Source organism: Saccopteryx leptura, chromosome 1 (assembly GCF_036850995.1).
Source record: "Saccopteryx leptura isolate mSacLep1 chromosome 1, mSacLep1_pri_phased_curated, whole genome shotgun sequence".
NCBI classification, from domain to species: Eukaryota; Metazoa; Chordata; class Mammalia; order Chiroptera; family Emballonuridae; genus Saccopteryx; species Saccopteryx leptura.
Genome location: NC_089503.1, coordinates 163046105 through 163055232, shown reverse-complemented (window position 1 = coordinate 163055232; position 9128 = coordinate 163046105). Strand labels below are relative to the sequence as shown.

The following is a 9128-nucleotide window of genomic DNA, read 5'->3' as shown; positions in this document are numbered from 1 at the left end:
AAGTGCCTGCAAATGAATAAAATTGGGAAAAATGTAAGGACCCCCTCACCCCAGAGACCTCCCATCCTATCCAGGTGCCCTTTATTTCTCATTGGGCAGTGGTGTAGTTTGTCTCTGCCCACCTTTTCCCCTGAAAAAGAGGTCCAGAGTGAGATTGATTTGCCCAGAGGTGGGCCAGCTGTGGGCCTCTGCTGGGATCTCCTTAGGGAGCTTGGGGAGACTGAAAACAGGAACTCATTTTCCTTCCTTTCCTAACCCGCCCCCTCTCCCCGGGTGCACGTGGACTTCCCCAGTCAGCTCAGCGATGGCCCCCAAGGAGAAAGATGTTTTGTTCCTCTTTGAAACTCTGTCTCTTCATTTTTCCTTTTTTCATCAGGGCACTTCCCTCCTCTTTGAAAGTTCTTTTGAATTCTTAAAAGGGATTGGCCTTTAGAAAAAACAAGAAACAAAAAACTAGAATGTCCAAGTCAAAAGGATGTCTTCCCCTCCCTCCCTGCTCTACCCTTGTCCCTGCTCCTGAAGGGTCGGGTGGGGTGGACTCAAAGCCACCCAGTGGGGCCCCGAAGAAGCCTTCCTGGAAAGCAGGTCCTCTCCGGTGCCTCCAGATGTCACATGGCTGTTGGCAGGAGAGGAGGAGAGCAAAGGTCAGGGGGGCTGTCTCCACGATGGGACCAGCTGAGTCCAGGAACACCAGGAACCGAGCAATGTGGCAATAGTTGGCGATCGGCATCTTTCTGGCCCCTCGTCCCAAAACGATAATTAAAAACACTTTTTGTTTCTCCTTCCACTTAAAAAGCCCCACTAACATTTCAAGCGAAAACCACCCTCTTCCGTCCACGAGCTCCCTGGGTCTGATCTGTGCCCTCTGCCTCCTGGAAAGGTTGACTTGGCACCAGTTCCTCCGAGGGGCCCGGGTTTTTGTTCCCCAGTTTCCTGTGACTCTGGGCACAGGCAGGGAGGCAGGATGGCCAAGATCTGGGCCACACTGACCTGCTTGGAGAGGTAGTCCCTCATCTTTCACATGCCCTGGGCGGCCCACACCACCGTCCCCATCATATTTATCTGCTCATCTTCATTTTAATAGGAGATGTGCTCAGATGCCTGAGAGGATCCAGGTGCTGACGCGTGTGCCTGCGCAGGGACCGTTCATAATGAGATGTTTCCACTCCAGAGGACTGAGACTGTCCTGCTGCCCAGTCCTCAGAGGCTCTGAAGGCTTCGTACATGGGGTTGCTGTTGTGTTTTTAGATTGTTCGTTGCTGGTGTAGAGAAACACTAGTGGTTTGTGGGTTGGTTTTGTTCTCTGGATCATTGCTGAATTTGATTCTTAGCTCTATGTTTGTGTATGTGTGTATGGATTTTAAGGGATTTGCTATATTTAGGATCATGTCAACTGTGAGGAGGGATGATTCTATGTCATTTCCAATCGGATACCTCTTATTTCTTTTCTTTGCCTAATCGCTTTGGTGAGGACTTGCGGTGCAATGTTGAGTAGCTGCAGCCAGAGTGGGCACCCCTGTTGTGTTCCTGATCTCAGGGGTAGAGCTTTCATCCCTCCCCCCCAATGACGCGACGCTTTGTTGTGAGTTTGTCATATGTGGCCTGTGATCATGTTGAGAAAATTCCCTTCTCTCCCCAGGGTTTCCTAAGTGTTTTCATCATGAAAGGGTGCCGGATGTCGGAGGATTCCATTTTCTGTGTCCGTGGAATTGATCACATGTTGGGGCGTATTATGTTGATTGTTTTGTTTATGTTGAATTACCCCTATGTTCCTGTGCTAAATCTCTCTGAAATCTTTATTATTCTTTTTTTAATCTGCAGTTTATTTTATTTAAAAGGACTGAGGAAAACATGACTAAGTATTCATGCTCTGCTGTTGGGTAGTTGGGTGCAAGCTTACAATCTTTTTATTTATAGTTACCGTATGTTGAACATTTTTTAAGAAATTGATGATTGTGGTGAAATGTCCATGAACTTGACCACCACTTTAACTACTTGTTCGTGTACTGTCCATTCACGTTGTCACGACCATCTCCAGAATTCATCCCAAACTCTGAAAGTTTGAAGTTTAGTTTCCAAACGGAAGCTTTGTATCCATTCAACAGCATCGCCCCAGTGTCCATTCTCCCAGCCCCTGGTGACCACCATTCTACTTTGGCATCACTAGGGAAGCCCGGACTCTGTGGTGTGGGGCAGAGGGTTGAAGGACCGCAGTTCCAAAGGGAGCATCTGAGAGGTATTTTCAGTGCGAGCTTTGTGACTGTTAGCACCTAAAGAGCCACCCATGTGTGGCCAGAAGGTAGCCACAAACAGATGCTTGGCCACCTGGGCACAGGGGCAGCAGGGCACCTCACATGAGCCTGCTTCCTCTAGCTCGGTGATTATCTATCTCGGCTGCACATTGGGACCACCTGGGATCTTTGAAAACTACCGATTCCTGGGTTGAGCCCAAGAGGTTTATTTGGCATTAGCTTCGTCTATAATCCCTGTGGCTTTTCAAGCTCCTTCAACGGTTCCGATGCTCTTTAAGGGTGGCAACAGCTCACTGGGGAGCTAGCCTGCTCCCTGGAACCCTTGCCAGGTCATAGCATCAGGTGACGCAATCCCCTCCCCATCCGGGCAGCTACAGTGACCCTTAGTACACCCCTTCCCGGATTCTGAAATCCATTTGTCAATAGAGTCCTTCCAAACTTCCAAAGACTCCAACCTTCACAGTCAGAGGAACCTTAACCGTCATGTGGCCGTATCTTGTTCACCTATATCGGGCCCCGCCCCCCCAGGGATCAGCCAGCTTGGACATCCTCTGTTGCAGGGGAACTCCCGGTGGCAGGATGTTGAAATCGGCTTAGTGCGTATGTGGACGCACTTGGCCTTTCAGAATTCCTCCTGGTGTTAATCTGCCACGGGCGTGGCTTCTCCATCAGTGAACGGACCCCAAAACTGGATGGGTTTCAACAAAACGTATCCCAGATAAAGTGGAGATGTTCAAAGTAAACCATGCAGCGTAGCTGTGGTCGATCGCCTAGCACGGCGGCCACTTCCGGTGTCTGGGCGCAGCTCCCGCGCCTGCCCCTTCTCTCTGCTCTCGGCAGCCTCAGGTCTCTGTTGGATGTGTTCCGGAAAGAGGTATGATTTAATACCCAGCATTTGGACCATACAGTGAGCCAGACTTGGAGTCAAGGCTTGAATCCTGACTTGCTTATTAAGCGCTTAGCACATAGGAGCATATATCAGCAGTGGAACTTCTGGTCCTCGCGTCTGCATGGTGGGTGACCCGAGGCAGCCGCAGACCTCCTCTGAGACCCTAGGAAAAGCAGAGCAAAAATGCCTTACTCCTAAGACCACGTTTCCTCGCTTGGTTGACTTTGTCCTCCTCTCCCCTCTCCCTCCTCCCTTCCTCACCAGAGCGGGCTCTGTGATGTGGTGAGTTTGGGAAACAGGGCAGCAGACCCGACCTGTCCCATCCCCCTTACTCTCCTCGTCACACTGATCACCCCAAGGACAAGCTGTGGTTTGTCTCTGGAATAACATGCAGCCCCCCACCCCCCGCAGCGAGGTGCCTCCTGTTGTCAGGCCGGCAGAGCCGCTCTGTTGTCTGTGTGTCCACAGCTCGGGGACAACCTGGGGACAGGGAGACGTGCAGGAATCCGAGTGTGACGGCATCTTCAGCTTTTCCCTGTTGTCTCACGGAGTTCCGGCATTACCTGGCGTTTGCGGATGACAGGTGTGGCACAGACCGGGTCCTCCACGGTGATGCTAATGTCAGCTCCTGGCGTGCCCAGGGGCAGGTCGTCAAGGTGATGCAGAGGAGCCCTGGGTTGGGCTTGTGCGGAGACACCAACTGGTCCGCCTTCCTCTTAACAAAGGGGGGACAACTGATGAGACACCCATTCTTTACGGTCCCCTGACCCTCCCGCCCCACAGCTCTAGAAGGTGGGCACCCCCTCCCAACATGCGTGCTTGTGTCTCCTTCTGAGCAGGGCAGCTTGACAAAGGGGCTTTAAGATGAAGTCAGCCATGCAACTCCTCATAGCGAGGGACCTCAGAAGGAAGCCACCGTGTCAGGGCCCCCCTCATTCCGGGGGAGAGGAAAGGGGCTTCCCAAAGTTAGAAAGCTCTTTTTCTTCCCTTAAAAGGGTCTTGTTTTGGAAAATGTCAGATTGGCAGAGAAGGTAGAAGACCATGGGTCCTGGACTCACTGACTGCGTCTGGCTGCATGCTCCATCCATCGGTCTGTCCGTCCATACCCATACACGTAATAAAACTTCCCTACAGTGTTTGAGGATAACTTGCTGGCATAGCAACACTGAACCCTGGACCCCTCCTGTGCACTTGCTGGGAACAAGGACATTCCTGCAAGCCCACAGCGCCACAGTCACACCCACAGCGCTGGCTCTCGCAGAATTATTTGATAAATGGGCTTATTCAGATTTCCCATTGTCCCCTCAACACCCTTCAGAGAGCATTCTTCTCTACCCTCAGCCTGTATGCAGTGTGGGGACAGCTTCCTCCCCCAGAAAGAGGAAATGGAGGTCACGGCCCCTAAGCCTGGGACGGTGACGTCCTGGGCACAGAGCACATGGAGGTTTATCATGTTCTCTCACCTTGACGGTCCTCTCATTGAGGACCTCTCACTGGGGAAGACGCTGCGATTCAGAGAGTGTAGCCCAGTGGTGAACTCCAGGACTAAACCTCCCAGGCTGCGCGTCATGGATGAATTCTGGGAGCATGAGACCTCATGCTACAAAGAGCCTTCTCCATGTCGTCCACGTCCTCAGGATCTTCCCCTAGTCTTCCGAGGCCTGAGGACCTTTGATAGGTGGGGGGCGAGTAGGTGAGATGGGGACCCTCCCTCCAGGCTGGGACTCAGCAGTACATCCAACCAAGATGCCGTAAATGGCGTTTTCTGGTAATCTCTGAGCAGGCTAGTTGTGGGCAGGGGTAGCTGGAGTAAGAACAAATGTATCGACTGGGAGGCGAGAGGATGGAGTGGGGTGTGTGTGGGGGGGGGGGGGGGTCCTCCAGTGCCCTCATGTTGTAGAGCAGGGATTCAAGAGTCCACCTTGTTCTGGGACAAGAAACCAAATTTTAGGATTGAAGGTGCAGATAACCAACCAAAGACACTAATATCAGATACAGGGAGGAAGGCAGGTGGGTTTTAGCCACGGTCTGCCCTTACTTGCAGCTATTTTGTGGGGTCATGACAGATACTGTGAGTTATCTACAGCGATGCGGGTAATCACCCAGACAGCTAGCCACAAGACGACTTGGACACCAGGGTGGAGACGGGCTGGTGCCTGTTTCCAGAAGGTCATCTGTGCAGTTTGATGGTGGCCACCCATCACAGTGCAAAAGGCAGGCTTTGACTTTGGATGTCCTGGTTTCTAAATACAAGAGGGCTCAAGACAACGGCTGAGCCTTGGGGAAGTGTCACAGCAACGCTGAGTGCAAGCAGAGAGGTTGTCTTAAGTCTTGGTGCCCCCCCCCCCCCCGCTGGGTGTGCTTACCCAAGGGAGCTCAGGACACTCTAACCCAGGACAATACACCTACACCCCACAGGAAGGGGTAGTGCCATTGTTGTAACAAGTTTTAAAGAGTTTTATGATTTTGCTTCTCTAAGTATCTGGATATTGGTGACGCATTTCTTCCTAATTTAAAGTTGGCTATATCTTACTAATCCTGAACATAGGCAGAAGGTATTGTAGGAGACATTTTACCCACGAGATTGTTTCAAAAATAACTGATGTTTATGAGATGTAAAGTTACTGACACGGTAGGTGCCGTGTTGCATTCTACAGATGTTCAATTACGCTGTGATTAGTTTGAATTCTGCAGTTCTATTTTTGTCTTTTGGACCCACGATGTTTTCACCCATAAGCCTCTGAAGAACTGTCCTTGGCCATGGGTCTCCTCTCCTCGGAGCAGGTGGGGTGCGTGGTCCCCAAGGGGTGAATGTGGGGCCCACCCCCAGCGGTAGAACTGAGCCCAATGGAAGTCCCTGCACTGAAATTGCCCCCCCCCCCCATCAAGGCTTCTGCATAAGTTCCTCTAGTTTAGAGCATGACCTGATAACCCATTTACTCTTCATAGCAGGACAAACATTCCCCATTCTACAGGGCTCAGAGAGGATAAGTAACTCTCCCAAAGCCACACAGCTCCAGGGAATTGGGTGGGGAGCCTGACCCCTGACCTGTCCTTCCCAATGTGCCCCAGGGCTGGCTGTAGAGCGCAGCGGTGGGCAGCATCCTTAATGGCCCAGGGACCTTCCCTACAGACATCATGTCTGTCATACAAATACAGAAACCACACGGAGTTTTCATCATGAATTTTTGCTCATGCGTTTATTCTGACAAATCCTTCGGACTTGTCTCTGCATAAAAGCTACTTAGGAAGGACACCTCCCATTTATCACAAGGGCTGATTTTCCCTGATGAAAGCAACAGTGGAAACATGTTATATTTTGAGTTCTGCTTTTCATTTTCTTCCCAGAGTTGAGAATAATTACAGCACATGAATTTTAGGTGGGTGGTCCAGGAGGGCACTGGCTTTTCTGCTGATCTGGGCCTACTAAGCTGTCCCCCCCACCCCCGATGACACATCTCCTGAGACATCCAAACCTCTCCCTGTCACTCACTCACTTACAGAAAGACCCAGGCTGTCTGTGAAGGCCACATCACACCTCTGAGTCATTTCCCAGCTTCCTCCTGCTGGCCACGCCCAGAAAGAAATTCAAAGCCTCTAAGGAGGCCCAGCAACTGACCACAGGGTCGGGGAGTCTATGGGAAATGGGCAGGAAGGCTGCTGCTGAGCTGGGCATGGAGACAGTGATAGTCCCGTGGCCACATCCACCCCAGACAAAGGGCTCTGTGTTTGGGATGGCTGGGCGGGGCCAGCTGCTGGGCGGGGGCTGGCGTGCTGATAGGGTCTGGACTTGGACTGGAAGTGGCCGAGCTGGGTCCTGGCATGTGGTCGGGGTGCAGGGATATTTGCTTTTTGGTTCCTGGGGGGTGGGATAGTGGTACGGGATGGGTTTGTCCTTAAGCTGAGGGGCAGCTGGAGTATATGCCCCCTCCTTTCCCTTGCCATGAATTGCCCTGGGCCCTGAGTATCCCGGCTTGCTCACTGGTGCCTCCTTGCCCCCTGGGTGGGCCGCTCCTGGGCGCTGGGCCCCTGGGGTGGGTGGTGTGGTAGGAATGCCATGTTTGGAGTCAGCCAGAACTGAGCCCCTGCAACCTCCTGAGCCTCAGGGTCCTCAGCTGTAAAATAGGGATAGTGCTGCCCACCCCACCCCACAGAATCATGAGGGTCGCCCTGCAGGGTGTCACAAACATGTGGCACTGAGCTCACGGGAGCTGTTACCCTCACCCTGACCCAGCCAGCCCACGGCTCCCCACACTTGGTCTTTTGAGGGTAAATGCAGACTTGGCAAAGTGACCAGCAGAGCCAAGGATGCCGTGAGCATTCACAAACCGCTTGCCCCCAGCCCGTAGACTGTGATTCTGGGGGGATTTCTTCCCAGAGGGCAGCTTGAAGTGCTTCTCTGTCCGAGGCTCAGACAGGGGGAGATGCATGGTCCACCTTGGGCCCCACCGGGCTCCAGACTGCAGGCCGCTTGGGGGATGAGGGGGAGCGGATGGCCTGGGGTTTTGTTTGGCAAAGCCTGCTCATTATCTGGCCGGGCTGTTTCCAGGGCATTATAAATAGCACGGGCTTCGGAGGTGGGGCCGCAGATGTGGCCCAGGCGAAGGACATGGGGCGGTGGGAGATTGGAAATGACAAACTCCGCTCCACGAGCCAAAGCCCAGGCTGGGCTGTCTCCCAGAGGCTCCGCCTGGACGCCTGGCTCTGCAGTGGGAAGGAGCCGTGCTCAGTGGCCCATGGGCCCAGCCGCCTGCTCTGCTTTCTGCCATCTGCCCCTGTGCAGAGACCCGGCTGCCACCTGGGCCCGGGCAGGGTTGAGCAGTGCCGGAAAGAGACCCTGGGGAGGGACTAGTGGAAGGTGAAGTCCCCCACCCTGCACCTCCTACGGGGAAGGAAGGGGCGTTTCTCTCTTTCTTCTGATTCTTGTGTATTTGAATTGAAGCAGAATTTACTAACACTTTTGTAACCAGCACAGTCCAGGCGCAGAACGTTCCCGTCACCCGCAGTGACCTCCTGTCTTCCCATCGGTCACTTCCCCCCAAGCACTGTCCTGATTTGGCCACATAGATGCGCAGTGTCAGTCCTGGAACTCTGTGGACATGGACATGCTGTGTGCCCCACAGTGTGTGTCTGTCCCGTCGCTCGCACACTGTTTCCGAGGTTCATCCGCACCGAACAAGCTGGACAAGCTGGCTCGTGCCTTTCTCTGAGGTCAGAATGCGCCACCATCTGTTTGGGGGCCCCTGCTCTGTGGGTCACACGCCTCCCCTGTGTCAGGAGCTGGTCCGCCCAGCTTCTGACAGGTCGGAGAAGCTGGGCATCAGGCGTCAGCATGGAGTTGCCTCTTTGTCCCCATACCACTGCCCACTTTGAGGGCGCCCTGGGAAAGGCTGCAGTGCCTGTTCTCCGCAGACAGGCACCCACTGTTCCGTCCCAGAGCCAGGGTGTTCAGATCACCGGGAGAGACCATTGTTTCCCCTTTAGGCTGTGAGCTGCTCTGGACCTGAACTGAGCTGTGTCTCCCAGGCAAGCGTGCCTGCCTGCGGTCGGGAACCGGGGGACGGAGGGGCAGGTGCGGGTGCAGGACGTTAGCCTGGAGGTAATGGGAAGAGCCCAGGTTCAGCGTGGTGGGGAAGGGGTGACAAACCAGTCAAAGCAACGTTTTCCCAGGAGTGTGGTGAGCCCAAGCGGTTGATTCCAGAGGGTACCCAGCACCTGGCACAGAAGCTGGCACGTGGTGGGCTTTCGAGGATGAGCGTTGGGTGACAGACATATTGGAGGAGGAGCGCTGGGCCGGCAGGTCTGTGGTCACATTCCAACACGCAGTATCTGAGCGAGGACACCCCACTGTGCAAGGGAGGGAGGAGGGACGGAGGTTGTGCGCAGAGGAAACCCAACAGGACTGGGTGACTTGGACGTGGGGAAGACACCACAGGGGATGAGGGAAGAGGCCTGCGTCTTTCAGGAGGAGCTCAGTCAAAGCTGCA

General features: G+C 53.8%; 1 protein-coding gene across 7 annotated transcripts in view; it reads left to right on the top strand.

The window, feature by feature from the left end:
* NAV1 (neuron navigator 1) overlaps window positions 1-9128 on the top strand; it is a 181331-nt gene that overhangs the window by 2205 nt on the left and 169998 nt on the right. The window lies entirely within an intron of this gene.